The sequence below is a fragment of the Paralichthys olivaceus genome, chromosome 5 (assembly GCF_024713975.1).
Source record: "Paralichthys olivaceus isolate ysfri-2021 chromosome 5, ASM2471397v2, whole genome shotgun sequence".
In the NCBI taxonomy this organism is placed as follows: domain Eukaryota; kingdom Metazoa; phylum Chordata; class Actinopteri; order Pleuronectiformes; family Paralichthyidae; genus Paralichthys; species Paralichthys olivaceus.
This window is the reverse complement of record NC_091097.1, coordinates 24,792,064-24,807,156: the sequence shown is the minus strand read 5'-3', so window position 1 is coordinate 24,807,156 and position 15,093 is coordinate 24,792,064. Positions and strand designations below refer to the sequence as shown.

At 42.8% G+C, this 15,093-nt stretch overlaps 1 protein-coding gene across 2 annotated transcripts in view; it reads left to right on the top strand.

The window, feature by feature from the left end:
* The first annotated feature begins 3,797 nt into the window (after window positions 1-3,797).
* Window positions 3,798-15,093, top strand: part of LOC109639463 (junction plakoglobin-like) — a 129,424-nt gene continuing 118,128 nt past the window's right edge. The window contains exon 1 of one of the 2 annotated variants that reach the window (XM_020102944.2): window positions 3,798-4,179. The gene's annotated coding sequence lies outside the window, so the exon portion shown is untranslated. Of the gene's footprint in view, window positions 4,180-4,737; window positions 4,916-15,093 lie in introns of those variants that run through there. The other variant, XM_069525178.1, reaches the window with a different exon arrangement.

Below are 15,093 nucleotides of genomic sequence, written 5' to 3'. Positions count from 1 at the left end.
CCTCCCATTCCATAGTGAAACCTCAAGACCATGCTATGGACTTTCCCTGTAAAATTAAATTCTTAAAATTAATTTTGAACAAAGATGTTTCTAGATTTCACACACTGATTTTGAAGTTGTCTGGTTAATTCTGTGGAACCATTATATTCCTATAAGACCACTTTAATAATTGGGCTTTGACTCCAACAGCTTTTTTCAGACAAGGTCCATGTATTTTGTGTGTTTATCCATTTTCATGCATCTAGGTGAAATGTGCCACAGGGGCTGGTGTTTAATTAAGCATTGAAATTCTGTAAATATACAGTGAGGGCACAACGCATTCCTTATCCACTTACTTTAGCCTTGGACGTTGTGAGGAATGGACCAAAAATGCCCTCACAATGATGGTTTTGAACTAAAACACACACACACATACACGCAAATTACAAAATAAAAAAACGACATGAGTTCTTGGACATTGTGTTCTTGAGGCTGCTTCAAATGACTCAAATCTGTAGACCCAAATGTGGCGCGTGCACACACACACACACACACGTAAGTTAAGACAAAAACTGCTGTCCCCCCACCTGCAGAAAGTGAATCACATCAGCAGAGGAAGGAGAACAAAGGACATGATGAGGGACAGAAATGACTCATGTCTGCGTTCTTCTGTCTCAGGAATATTATGCCTATAAGTGACATTTTAGATTTGTTCCCAGTGACAGATTAATAGTGGCTGTGCTGTTGGGAGGATTACTGTTGCTGTACACAATGTTCAGTTATTTCATTTATCTATAAATCAGATGCATTTCAAATTAAATCAATCCAATCTTGTTCTTAAATTATCGAATTCTGTTTCTTAACTATCAATTAATACAAATATCAACATCCTCCAATAATCATTTCATATTCACATTACATGATTAGCACTTTCTTGTGCTAAGGTTGCACAATGTATGAATCCCTTCTCTGAACATTACATCAATACAAGACTGTCAGGAGGCTTCACACATCCTTCTCCATCGCTGGACTCAGGGTGTTTGTGCTCCTCTACCCGTGTGACCGTGGGGAGGAGACTGCGCGCCGCTGCCAGAGATGCTGTATGTTGGAGAAGAAGGCTCACCCAGGGAGGCAATGCAAGCTGCACAGTGAGGCCAGCCTTTCTCTTATCAGCCACAAAGAGTCATATAGAAGAAAGAAATAATTACTGTTTGTGGGTGATTCTAAATGATGACTCAGATAATGTCCCTGAGATACATATGCCAATTTCATTAAATCTTATAGGGTAAACTGATCATTTGATAGTTATAAAATAGTATTTCACCATGCTTTATAATATTCAACAGTCAGCTTATAATTTGGTTGAAAATTACTACTATTATTATTACTGATTGACAACAGCAGGTTCAGCTGATGGTGTAGAGGTGAGGGTGTGGAGGTGATGTGTGGAGGTGATGTGTGGAGGTGATGTGTGGAGGTGATGGTGAAGAGGTGATGGTGTAGAGGTGATGGTGTAGAGGTGATGGTGTAGAGGTGATGGTGTGGTGATGGTGTAGAGGTGATGGTGTGGAGGTGATGGTGAAGAGGTGATGGTGTAGAGGTGATGTGTGGAGGTGATGGTGTAGAGGTGATGGTGTGGTGATGGTGTAGAGGTGATGGTGTGGAGGTGATGGTGTAGAGATGGGGGTGTGGAGGTGATGTGTGGAGGTGATGGTGAAGAGGTGATGGTGTGGAGGTGATGGTGTAGAGGTGATGGTGTGGTGATGGTGTAGAGGTGATGGTGTGGAGGTGATGGTGTGGAGGTGATTGTGTGGAGGTGATAGTGTAGAGATGGGGGTGTGGAGGTGATGGTGTGGAGGTGATGGTGTAGAGGTGATGGTGTGGAGGTGATGGTGTAGAGGTGATGTGTGGAGGTGATGGTGTAGAGGTGATGGTGTGGAGGTGATGGTGTAGAGGTGATGGTGTAGAGGTGATGTGTGGAGGTGATGGTGTAGAGATGGGGGTGTGGAGGTGATGGTGTAGAGGTGATGTGTGGAGGTGATGGTGTAGAGGTGATGGTGTGGAGGTGATGGTGTAGAGGTGATGGTGTAGAGGTGATGGTGTGGAGGTGATGGTGTAGAGGTGATGTGTGGAGGTGATGGTGTAGAGGTGATGGTGTAGAGGTGATGTGTGGAGGTGATGGTGTAGAGATGGGGGTGTGGAGGTGATGTGTGGAGGTGATGGTGTAGAGGTGATGGTGTAGAGGTGATGTTGGAGGTGATGGTGTGGAGGTGATGTGTAGAGGTGATGGTGTGGAGGTGATGGTGTAGAGGTGATGGTGTGGAGGTGATGGTGTGGAGGTGATGGTATAGAGGTGATGGTGTAGAGGTGATGTTGGAGGTGATGGTGTGGAGGTGATGTGTAGAGGTGATGGTGTGGAGGTGATGGTGTGGAGGTGATGGTGTAGAGGTGATGTTGGAGGTGATGGTGTGGAGGTGATGGTGTGGAGGTGATGGTGTAGAGGTGATGGTGTAGAGGTGATGTGTAGAGGTGATGGTGTAGAGGTGATGTGTAGAGGTGATGTTGGAGGTGATGGTGTAGAGGTGATGGTGTGGAGGTGATGGTGTAGAGATGGGGGTGTGGAGGTGATGGTGAAGAGGTGATGGTGTGGAGGTGATGGTGTAGAGGTGATGGTGTGGTGATGGTGTAGAGGTGATGGTGTGGAGGTGATGGTGTGGAGGTGATTGTGTGGAGGTGATAGTGTAGAGATGGGGGTGTGGAGGTGATGGTGTGGAGGTGATGGTGTGGAGGTGATGGTGTAGAGGTGATGGTGTGGAGGTGATGGTGTAGAGGTGATGTGTGGAGGTGATGGTGTAGAGGTGATGGTGTGGAGGTGATGGTGTAGAGGTGATGGTGTAGAGGTGATGTGTGGAGGTGATGGTGTAGAGATGGGGGTGTGGAGGTGATGGTGTGGAGGTGATGGTGTAGAGGTGATGTGTGGAGGTGATGGTGTAGAGGTGATGGTGTGGAGGTGATGGTGTAGAGGTGATGGTGTGGAGGTGATGGTGTAGAGGTGATGTGTGGAGGTGATGTGTAGAGGTGATGTGTGGAGGTGATGGTGTAGAGGTGATGGTGTAGAGGTGATGTGTGGAGGTGATGGTGTAGAGATGGGGGTGTGGAGGTGATGTGTGGAGGTGATGGTGTAGAGGTGATGGTGTAGAGGTGATGTTGGAGGTGATGGTGTGGAGGTGATGTGTAGAGGTGATGGTGTGGAGGTGATGGTGTAGAGGTGATGGTGTGGAGGTGATGGTGTGGAGGTGATGGTATAGAGGTGATGGTGTAGAGGTGATGTTGGAGGTGATGGTGTGGAGGTGATGGTGTAGAGGTGATGTGTGGAGGTGATGGTGTAGAGGTGATGGTGTGGAGGTGATGGTGTAGAGGTGATGGTGTAGAGGTGATGTGTAGAGGTGATGGTGTAGAGGTGATGTGTAGAGGTGATGTTGGAGGTGATGGTGTGGAGGTGATGGTGTAGAGGTGATGGTGTGGAGGTGATGGAGGTGATGGTGTAGAGGTGATGGTGTAGAGGTGATGGTGTGGAGGTGATGGTGTAGAGGTGATGGTGTAGAGGTGATGGTGTGGAGGTGATGTTGGAGGTGATGGTGTAGAGGTGATGGTGTAGAGGTGATGTGTGGAGGTGATGGTGTAGAGATGGGGGTGTGGAGGTGATGTGTAGATGTGATGGAGACCTGTCTCTACTTGGCTGCGGTGGAGTGAAGATGTCAATAATCACTTGTCCTCAGTCCTCCACCCTCCAGGCTGGTGGAGTCAGTGCGGTGGTGCCGTGTGAATGAGTGGAGGTGCTGCACTACACCACTTGTGCCACACTGCGCTGCTCGGCAGCACTACATGAATAAGACCGGGAGCATGACAGCGAAGCCCCGCGCCATCAGAGTGAGACCTCTCCGCTCTCCCCTCCTCTTCTGTGACGCTACAGCAGCCGAGACAAGCCGCCGCCGGTTCGCTCCTCACTCCGCTCGGCTGCGTCCTGCTCACCGTGTGCAGCGGCCGACACAGCGACACTGAGGGGATCGAGAAGGCGAGCGGACCGCGGTTTGCACCTGGACCGCGCGGACACTGGATTTAAGGGAAGGGACGACGGGAAAGTTGAAGCCGTCACTGCCGCGACAGGGAGCCGCTCCAGACTGCTGTCCATTTCTCAAGGTAACCAGCACCGGCTGAGCACGGCGACCACATCCCCGAGCTCGCAATCTTTACGCACGAGCCACCGGGGATGTGATGAATGAAAGGGGGGCGGAAGAGTGACCTCCAGTCGGTGGTCAGCATGCAGCATCATTACAGACGCAAACTGCTTCTCCTCCGTTAAACTTCAGTGTGACCGTCGTCTCCGGGGTGCGGGGCTCCGGCGTTTCATTTCCACGATCAAATCCCACATGAACTCTGACTTCTGTCCCCACGGAGCTCCGTGATGTGGGTGTCACCGCGATTTGAATCCTCCAAGGGTGTATTTGTATAGGATGCTGCTGATGTGAGGGATGATGCGTCCATCAGATCAGGGCTTTGGCGCTGCTACATGGAGTGTGTGCGTGTGTGTGTGTGTGTGTGTGTGCGTGTGTGCGTGTGTGAGAGAGAGAGAGATTTAAGGGTTGAACTACCTCCAGTGAGTCGTTCCATCTCAGCTCTTGCTGTTCTCTCACTCTCTCCCTGCATGACTTCCACCTCCTCCCCCCCCACCTCCCCCCACACACCGCTTTACCTGCATCTCTTACAAAACAAATCCACTGGTAGAATCTCAGCATGCTTCTATCACTGCCGTGCACTTGTATGTTGTTTCCGTGACCAGCAGCTGGAGCAAGTGTCTCATTCCTAGCAGATTACTGTGAAATGCATCTTGTCTGTTGAGAGAGAAGAGCCTGTGACAGATTAATTACCTCCAGTGGTATGTATTATTATTTATTATCTCCCCAACACACACACACACACACACACACACACACACACTTGGCTCCTTGTCTGTGGTTTTGACTCCACATTCTTTGGCTGTGCATAGCAGCTAATTATGTTTGTCAGCATCAGTGCATGTGGTTGGGTGGTTGCACCCTAACATCTGTCAGTAAATGCTCAGTATCTGTGTGTGTGTGTGTGTGTGTAGAGTGTGTCTCCTGGCTCACTGTGTACCTGTCTGTGTAGGACCAATGCGGAGCTTTACCGCCCCTCACCTGTTAGAGATCCCATTAATATGTAAAAGCTTGGCTATCTATTCTTCATTGCTGTTATATAATTCACCGTCTCAGCAGTCGTCCCCTGTTAGTCTGACAGCCTCTGCTCGCACCAGTCCTCCCGCAGGTTCCAGTCGTGCTCTGTCAGCGTGTGTGCTTGTGAGGGATAGTAGATTTATCACCATTTCATCAGGTGAAGCCCGGTTTCCCTCCAAGGGAACTCCGGCCTTCAGGCTCTGGTAGAATGTGAAGTGAAGATGGTACCATAATTCATCTCATGAACAAATGACAGCATAATACTAGTGATATTGTAATATATTCTCTATTTTGAGGACACCGAGTTCATATGATGAATATTCTTTCATTTCATTTGAGATATATGGATAGTTTAGGCTGAAACTTGAAGCTGACATGGCTATATTTCATACAATGCATTACTTCTGAAACATAATCCAGCCTGCAATTACTTTTCCTATGAAATGTGTCTACTGTTGCAGGTTAGTTTTATTGGAACAATATCTTGGTTTAGATCAGTTTCCCTGCATCGTTGTAGCTAGTAAGAATGTAAGTTTGTCTTTTAATGGGTTTAATATGTGTCATACCAAGTTTTGAACATTGTCATGTCAAGTCCATTGAAGACTGTTGGACAACTTTCTTTGCTTCACTTCTTTTGACAGTAAAATCACATCCCTGGACAGTTGCTTGCCAGCGGGCTGTAAAAGATTAGAGGTCATTTGCTATAAACTATTTTCCATTGAAGTTTAATACCATTTACTAAAATGGAAACATTGCTGAAGCAGATTTTAAACCTCTCAGTTTGGTTTGTGTCTGTGCTGTGGACAGAAGACAGGTAAAGCATGTGAGAGAGCTCTGGCTCCGAGCCCTCAGGAAGGTGCCACCCACTATAAATGAACATGTGATTGGTTAATTCGCTTGCCACTTTATTAAACCAACACACATTGCTTGATAACAAGGGGAAATCAAGCCTTGTGCCCATGTTCTTAAGCCTTAACCAATGAGTGAGGCAGCTAACCGTCTCTGCCCAGACAACAAAAAAGAAAAATCTGATTGGATAACTGTCTTCATAGTTTGAGGACAGTAACCCTTTCACTTCTGAAGCAAACTTGATTGAAACGAGGGTTTAATTAGAATTAGAGGAGAATAGTCACTGAAAGAGATTAAATATAACATTTAAAAGACTGATAAATTGGCCATGTGTTTCCTACTGGCGAGAATACATCTTACGTCACGCCTCAAGCACAGGTGTTTCAAGTGCTTTGCGGAGATCCCCTGCAGAATTCCTGAACATGGACACAAAAAGAAATGTCACCCGAGGTCACGTTTACTTCTTTAGTTCTCCAAAGTAATGTTGCAAATCCCTGGTACTCTCTGCAGTAATCTGCCTCTCTTCTGTATCGGTGCCTAACATGCAGCCATTGCAACAAAATCACAAATCGCACAAATCAAAATTACCTCTGACCATTACTGGCTCAGCAGTCGTGCTTCCTCTTCCTCAGATATGGAGTTCTATTCAGAATGAATGGTCCTCTGGAGAATGGTTGATCCCGGTACACACATAGTGTATAATAATGTCTCATAGGTTTTCACATAGCGTTCCTTGAGGTCATTCGGTGTAGTTCCTCTTTCAGGACAGTAGCACACTCCAGGTCTGTTTGTAGCAACACAGGGTGCTCGAGTAAGAAAAAAATCCTATCATGTCGTCCACACACACACACACACACACACACACACACACACACACACACACTCCCAGGACATTTGACAGGTGAAGAAGAACGTTTTCCGCACCGGTGATGCTGCAGCTATGGGGCTGCTTTGAGAAATGATATAGGTTACAAAACAGGTTTGGATTTCATTGCATAAATTATAGATTGTGCTTTTGTGTTCAGGCAAAGTGTAAAGAAACATTGCAAGGTGTATTCTCATACATAATCCCCAGAAATCAGCTCGGTGACCATTGTGATTAATATTGTCCATATTGTATATATTCACAGCTGGAAATAACCGTACATGCACACTGTGCTACTGCTGGATCCTGAGCAATTCCACGGGAACATATACTGAATACTACCATTACTGAAGTGACATGGACTGACACTGCTGATACTGACCCCTCCTTTTGAGTGTTGAGAAATGTGCATGTTAATCTAGTTATTTTTCAGTCATGCAGAACAGAACATTAGAGGACGTGCACTCTTTATGTGTATATTTGTGTGTATGCGGGAATGAGAAAGAGATAGAGAGAGATTGGACCAATAATCTCTAGTTTTGCATATGTGTATACCAGTTATAGTTTTTACTGTTTGACCTGCCCAGCCTGTAACCTGCAATATTTTGTAGAAAGCTGACCCGAACATGTTCGACCTATAAAATAGGGTGCTAAGAATGTTACTAATAGTTTTTCTGATGAATGATTTACTGATTTAAAGGTACAGTGTGTAGAATTTAGTGATATCTAGTGTTGGAGTTGCATGTTGGAGCTGAACACCCCTCACCTCACCCTCTCCTTCCAAACATGAAAAAGAACCTGTGGTAGCTTCAGTTGTCATAAAAACTCAAAAGGTGTTTAGTTTGTCCAGTCTGGACTAATGTAAAAAACATGGCGGCCTCCGTAGAGAGGGTCCCCTCAATGTAAATATAAAGTATTTTAATATAAAGGGTCTTTTCTGGGGTAAAGAAAACTACAATTCATACAATTTAGATGAAATGAACTGGTGAAAACATCATGAGGATTATTCTACATTCAATTTCTGCCAATAGATCCCTTTCACCTACATCTTACACACTGGGCCTTTAATCGGCCACATCTTGTACCTTGTATGGAAGTGATGGTTGCTATCATTGTTATATGGCCAGGCTCAGATTAAACCATTTCAAAAACAAATACTTACAGAGAATAAGGGCTGGGTGATAAGGATCAAAACGAATGTCAACATATATGTCAATATAAATCAAATCAGCACCACTGCACTGAGGCACATTACTGCACAGGTCAACAAGAGATTCTGCTTGTCTTCAGTTTTCTAATCGTTCACAGGTGGAACTGATCTTCATAAAAACCTGCTGAACTCATATTAACTGTCAGATGGAAACTGCAGGTATCAAGCTGCGTTTATGCTTGACGGATTAGTCATTGAACCCACCGACTGTGATGTCAGCACGACTCCTTTATCTTTTAAACTTGCACTGGAATTAGGCAGAGAAGAAGAAGAAGTAGTAGAAGAAGAAGTAAAGTACAAAGTATACTTCAGTATTGTTCAGGCCCTAATAACTTGTTATTAGTGTTTATTGACCCTAAGTGAGCGCAGGTCACTCTGACATGGTACAAACCAACCACTGCCTCTGCCCTGATCCTGAATCAGCTAATCATTTATCATTAGCGGTGTTTAATGGAAACCACTGTTTGACATTAACCAGCTCCTACACCACCTCTCATCTCTCCTGTGTGTGAGTGAGTGGGGGCGGAGCCTGTGTGTGAGTGTAAAAATGAGATGAGAAAGCAACATGACTCAACTAAAATACAGACAGCCCACATACATTTTAGTTGCACGTCACAGATTGTGGTTGCATGTATTTGCAGTGTGCTGTAGTTTACAATAACAAGTTGTAGGATTTTACAATTCTACAAAGTTACCAAAGAAACAATCATATTACATTTCCTGCCTTGACCACTGTAAAGTAATGTAAAAGCACCGTTAGACAATCTGTAGAAAACCTCCTGTTTTCTTTGTCGAGCAACATTTATCAGTAGCCCTAGTATGAACTGTACATCCGTCCATCCCATTCACAATATATCTCAATCACGTGTCGAGGGAATTTCTTCAGATTTGGTACGAATGTTTACCTGGACTGACAGGTGACCTGTAGGGGATTTCATTTCAGCTGGCACAGACATTCACTTACTCAAGGATGACCTGATTAGACCTGATTTTGTGGTTATATGTCAAAGTCACTCTGACCTCACAAAACCTTTCTTTGCCTTGTGACTGCATTTTCTTAAGAAACCCTCGAGAAAATCCTTTCAAATATGCTACAGTTGTTTACTATACACATTTTCAGACATGACCTGTGGGTAAAATCGGGAGAAATGGATACAGAGTTTACCCAGAGTTTGTCTTTCACACATGCACAACCAGGCCTGTTAAGTCTGCAGAAACTGGGGAGCATCGCACTCTGACGTTTGCATTCACACATGCACCCTCCTGGAAAAATCACAGACAAACAGGGGTGTTCAGTGGATTTCTGAAAGCAGCGTCAGACTCACAGATTAACTGATTGGATTTGGGTGGTCCAAGGTCAGGGTCATGCTGACCTCACAAAACAAGTTTTGGCTTCTTGAAGATGATATGTCAAGTTTGCATTTAGGGAATTTCTTAAAGTTTTGAACCGTTGTCCCTTGGACAAATTATGAATGTCTAGCATATATAACATTTGCGGCTGTGGATGAGGGGATAGAGCGGTCGTCAGAAGGTCTGCAGTTCGATCCTAGTCTTCCCCATCTAAATGCCGAAGTGTCCTTGGGCAAGATACTGAACCACCAACCAACCAATTGCCCCTCATAGAAGAATAGTACTGCCCATCAGGGCTTCACCTATCGATTATTTTTTTATCGATTAATTTCAACGATTATTTCTTATCACTCTATTAATATGATAACAAATTCTTACAAAATAAGAATTTAAAAACTTACGTCATTTATATTTATTGTATCATCTTCTCTCAAATATAAACAAATCTAACAAAAAACTAAAACGCACTACAAGGCATTATTCCACAAATAAAAAAAGCCCAGTCTGAACTGATAATCTGCCTTTTACAGTCACACGTCTTTCCAAAAGTTAAATTCAATAGAAATTCAACAGTGTGTATCATTCATGTTCACACTGAACTGGAGGGTGCTCTAATAATAAAATAATTTAAAATATATATATTTTCTCGTTTCAAGTAAAATAAGGTTTGCAATTAAAAACAAAATAAAGAGCTTTTGATAAAGGCATCTAAAAATACAGTGCTTGGTTTCAGAAAGAATAAATAAAAAGATGTAGTTGAGTTTCCACGTTTCTTCTTTTATTAATATATAACATATAAACAATCTCAACGAACATCAACAGCTAAACAGCTTTAGCTTTTCTCTTTGTTCCCACTTTCTCTTGTTCAGCGAAGTAACCTCTACCGTGTGCTGCCAGGATTTACGACCGTAAAGACAGAAAAGGCTGTGCAGGTTCAAATAGAAACGCTCCCTCACAATCTCAATCACAGGTCTGAGTCCGTATAGAATGGCTTTTGGGCCCGGTCTGGACCGCGGTTTGCCTATTAGTGAAATATGCAAGATGATCGTAGGTGATTTTTTCACAATTCTACGTATTTACGTAATTGATGACGTTGATTACATCGACCGGTCGCCCTAAGCCTACTGCCCATAGATGCACTGTGTGTGTGAATGGCATAAAAAAAAGGACTGTAAAGCACTTTGAGTGGGCATCAAGACTAGAAAAGCGCTATATAAATACACACCATTTATATATCTGTTCTTGTGTGCATGTCTCTCACCCTCAGTGTGTGTGTGTGTGTGTGTCAGTGCACAAAACCTCAAACTAATGTTGGACAGAAGTTGATGAGGCAGGTAGTGTATTCCTTAGAAAGAATCTCTGCTCATATTGTTGTCTCCTCTAGTGACTTGGTAAATAAGCAGGCTGTGTAATGCATGTTGACAAAATTAGATTGTGTCTTTTACTTGAACTGCATTTATCTAAAAACAAACTATTTTGTGAACGTGGGGTAGAGTTTATGTTTAGCGCCTTGTACTGTAGCTCTCATGCACCCTGCTTCAAACACCTATGTTACCACGTTTCTACTGACCTGTTACTGGCTACCATTAATTATATAATATGCTGTGTTATGTTAAATTTCATAGGTTAAAAACAACAGTATATCGGCATTATCAACCACTAGCTACCCTGTTCTTGAAATATTAACCATCAGCCATAACGTTTGATCACAACTACTGTTGATGCCCCATTGAGTCAAGCCTGTATTCCATCCTACTACTTAAAGGTTCAGTGTATAGAATCTAGTGACATCTAGAGGTGAAGTTTCATGTTGCAGCTGAACACCCCTCACCTCACCCTCTCCTTCCAAACATGAAAAAGAACCTGTTGTAGCTTCAGTTGTCATAAAAACTCAAAAGGTGTTTAGTTTGTCCAGTCTGGACTAATGTAAAAAACATGGCGGCCTCCGTAGAGAGGACCTCTCCATGTAAATATAAAGTATTCAAATATAAAGGGTCTTTTCTGGGCTAAAGAAAACTACAATTCATACAATTTAGATGAAATGAACTAGTGAAAACATCATGAGGATTATTCTACATTCAATTTCTGCTAATAGTTCCTTTCACCTAAATCTGGTAAAGGTCCAATGTCAACACACTGGACCTTTAATCGGCCACATCTAGGTTGTCAAAATTAAATGTATTTTTTATTATATTTTATTATAGATGTTCTAATACCATTTTTCTCTTCCCAATATTGATTCAGATACCTGGACTCTACATATTGGCCCAGTGCCTTGTACATATCAGATACCAGTGAATTAAAATAAAAAACTTACTAACTACTAACCCTGTATGGAAGTGATGGTTGCTATCATTGTTATATGGCCAGGCTCAGATTAAACCATTTTAAAAACAAATACATACAGAGAATAAGGGCTGGGTGATAAGGATCAAAACGATCATTTTTTTTCAAACAGTCGATGTCAATATATATGTCAATATAAATCAAATCAGCACCACTGCACTGAGGCACATTACTGCACAGGTCAACAAGAGATTCTGCTTGTCTTAAGTTTGGACAACAGTAAAAAACATGGCGGGATCCACAGAGATATAAGTAAATTTAAAGTTTTCAGATATAAGTTTTCAGAAATAAAGAACTCATTATATGGTAAAGAAAACAACAATTCATACAATTTAGATGAAACACACCAGTGAAAACATCACTAGAATTATTTTATATTCAATTTCTGCCAAACAATCCGTTCATCTAAATCTACTGAATCTTTAAGCCCCTCAGCAGGTTAGTGAGAAGTAAAAAATGCAAATGTTTGTTAACAGTCTCTCCTACAGCAGAAGCTTTTGCTTCATTTTTAGCTCAGGTTTTGCTTCAGGGCCTGAGAAATTTGAAAACAGCTCTGTGGAGGAAAGCAGAGTATAAATAGGGTTGGGCGATATGGCTCAAAATATACATCGTGATATTTTAAGGCTATATCACAGTACACTATATATATATATATCTTGATATTTTGAATTCTCCTCTAAATCACTGTACAAATGCTAAATTCAACCCTTTGATGCACAACTGTATTTTTTTTTATTTAAAAGGGGAACATCACAATCAAGTAACATTTAGCAAAGTTCTTATTTTGAACCAGGCAGCTGCACTCAAAAGATTTTAACAAATCAAAATAAATAAGGTATACTCCTTCCTACTGTGGCCTAGTTCTCCTGAACAAAAACTGAGCTCAAAGCAACAAAAAAGTGAATTCAACAAGAATCCTTGAGAAAGATATTTCAGTACCATGTAAGTTTAATTACAGTTTTCTGTAACAACAGATCATTTCAAAAATTGTAAATAATAAATAGCATTGTCAAGCACTGGGCTGTGAGGATGAAAACCTCACTGAACAATAACACTCGCATCACAGGCACTAAGTTAACTTCATGTACTGATCAGGTCTTACTGACTGATGAGTTATATTAGTTAAAGTGAGAGCAGGTCAGAGAGACAGAAACTCCAGCTCGGCACAGACCAACCTTCTGAACACTGAGCAGCTGTGGATCATAGAGGAAACTGTACTTTCACTCTTTGTTTCCACTGTTCTTCAACAAAGTCACTTACTGGCTTCACGTTAACGCTCCTCTGATCTCACTGTGTGTGGGGGCGGAGCCCCGGGGCCTGTGTGTGCGTGCTCGGAGAGAGTTGGAGGTTACACACACACACACACACACACACACGTTTACTCTCGCCGCTCACGTTCACGATCATCATTTGTAAACTGCTTCATTGGGTTCACAAAGAATATGAGCAACACTGTCAGTAACTGTCTCTGACCTCGTGTAAACTTTGCCGAGACTTTTCACCTTCTCTCTCTCCACGCTCTCTTCCCTCCTCTCTCTTCCCTCCTCTCTCTTCCCTCCTCCCGATGCAAAAATATGAACGCGTGCAGGAGAGTTTCCTGGATGGGCGGGGGAGTGAGCTGTCTGCTGTGAGAGGGGCATGAGAAGAGAGAAGTGAAACTCAAAGAGAATTTCATGCTGCTTAAAACATTCATGTGACAATTTATACCCAATTTATAGTCGCCGTACAGTCATTTAATACATCACATGGAACAAGCTGCGATACATCGAGTATCTTCGATATATCACCCACCCATAATTATAAGTCTAGACATCTTGACCAAATGTCTTCAAATCATAACAATCATATTCATTGTCCATCTGAAAGGTGTGAAACGTCACATGAGTAAACTGGGCATGGCTCCAGACCGTGTGACAGAGCGGTGTGTTTGTCAAAGAGGACAGGTTGAATGAGCAGACGGCTGCAGCATATTTAACTGGCTGACATAAAAAATCAATGCAGAGGATGTAGAGATGCCACTCCTAAGTCTACGCTCTCATTCACCCTGATGTGTGTTTCTGTGTGTGTGTGGGTTTGTGTGTGAGTGGGAGTGACTTTTGCCCTGTTTGTCTAATCATTTTTCTATTCCTCTCACTGACCTTGCTTTGGGTCTTGATATCTTTTTATCTTCTATTTGTTTGTCTTGTCTCTCTCATCTCTGAGACTCTGGATGTGAGTATCGTGTATCAGTATGTGTACGTGTGGGTTTGTGTGTGTATATATGTGTGTATGAGTGAGGGGGACAGACCCCTTTCACGAAGCCTATTCAAGGTGGGGATGTGGTGCCTTTAGTATGCCTTGCCATTCTGTATAAAAAGTATAAACACAGAACATGTTTTTCAGGCAATAAGCAGCCATAAAGCCAAAATCTATAGAGAAGAGCGAGAACAGGACGCCACTTCTGTTACGTGTCGTGCACGTGATTCCTTAACACCGGCATGATATCTTTAATCACACAGCTTTAATTAGTTCATTGTAAACAACCAATGGTGGCATATGGTGAGGTCTTAACGACACTATAGTAGGAAAGAGAGAGAGAGAGAGAGAAAGAGAGAGGAAATGATTCCACACACCCACACACAAAGCCAGGTGTTACTCTCTGTGTGGTCACTGTGCTTTATTATTATTATTGCCATATTATATTATAATTAAAATAATAATTATTGTTATTCCCACACTAATTGATGTTATGTTTTATGAATGACACTTTATTTTCCTCTCTAAACATCATAACACGCTCATGTCAGAAAGGTCCACAAACCAACAAACAAGCAGGAGGAGAATATTAAAACCAGCCAAAGAAAACTATGGTATGTATTTGAATTTCACATAGAACCTGATGAGGAAAAGGTTTGTTTTAAGGTAAACTAGTTACTGTGTGTTATGGTTGATAAATGAATGAGGCTGATAGTTTTGGGTGAAACATTAATCACATAATCACTCAAAAAAGAAATCAACCAGGCATCGAGTCTGTGCTCCCTGCACTGTGCAGCAATGAGGGTAACACACGTGCTGTGTGGCTGCTTCATCTGTAAATGGTACAAATATGCAAAATGAAATCGGGGTTGTTGCAACATGTGTTCTGTGCCGGCTGCTGAGTGGCTGCAGTGGTTTCGACTCTTGTTGGGAGTCAGCTGTAACTGTGCAGAGTACAAAGTGGCCTTCAGCATGAGGGGTTTACAGGAGCCTGTGCAGCTGCAGCA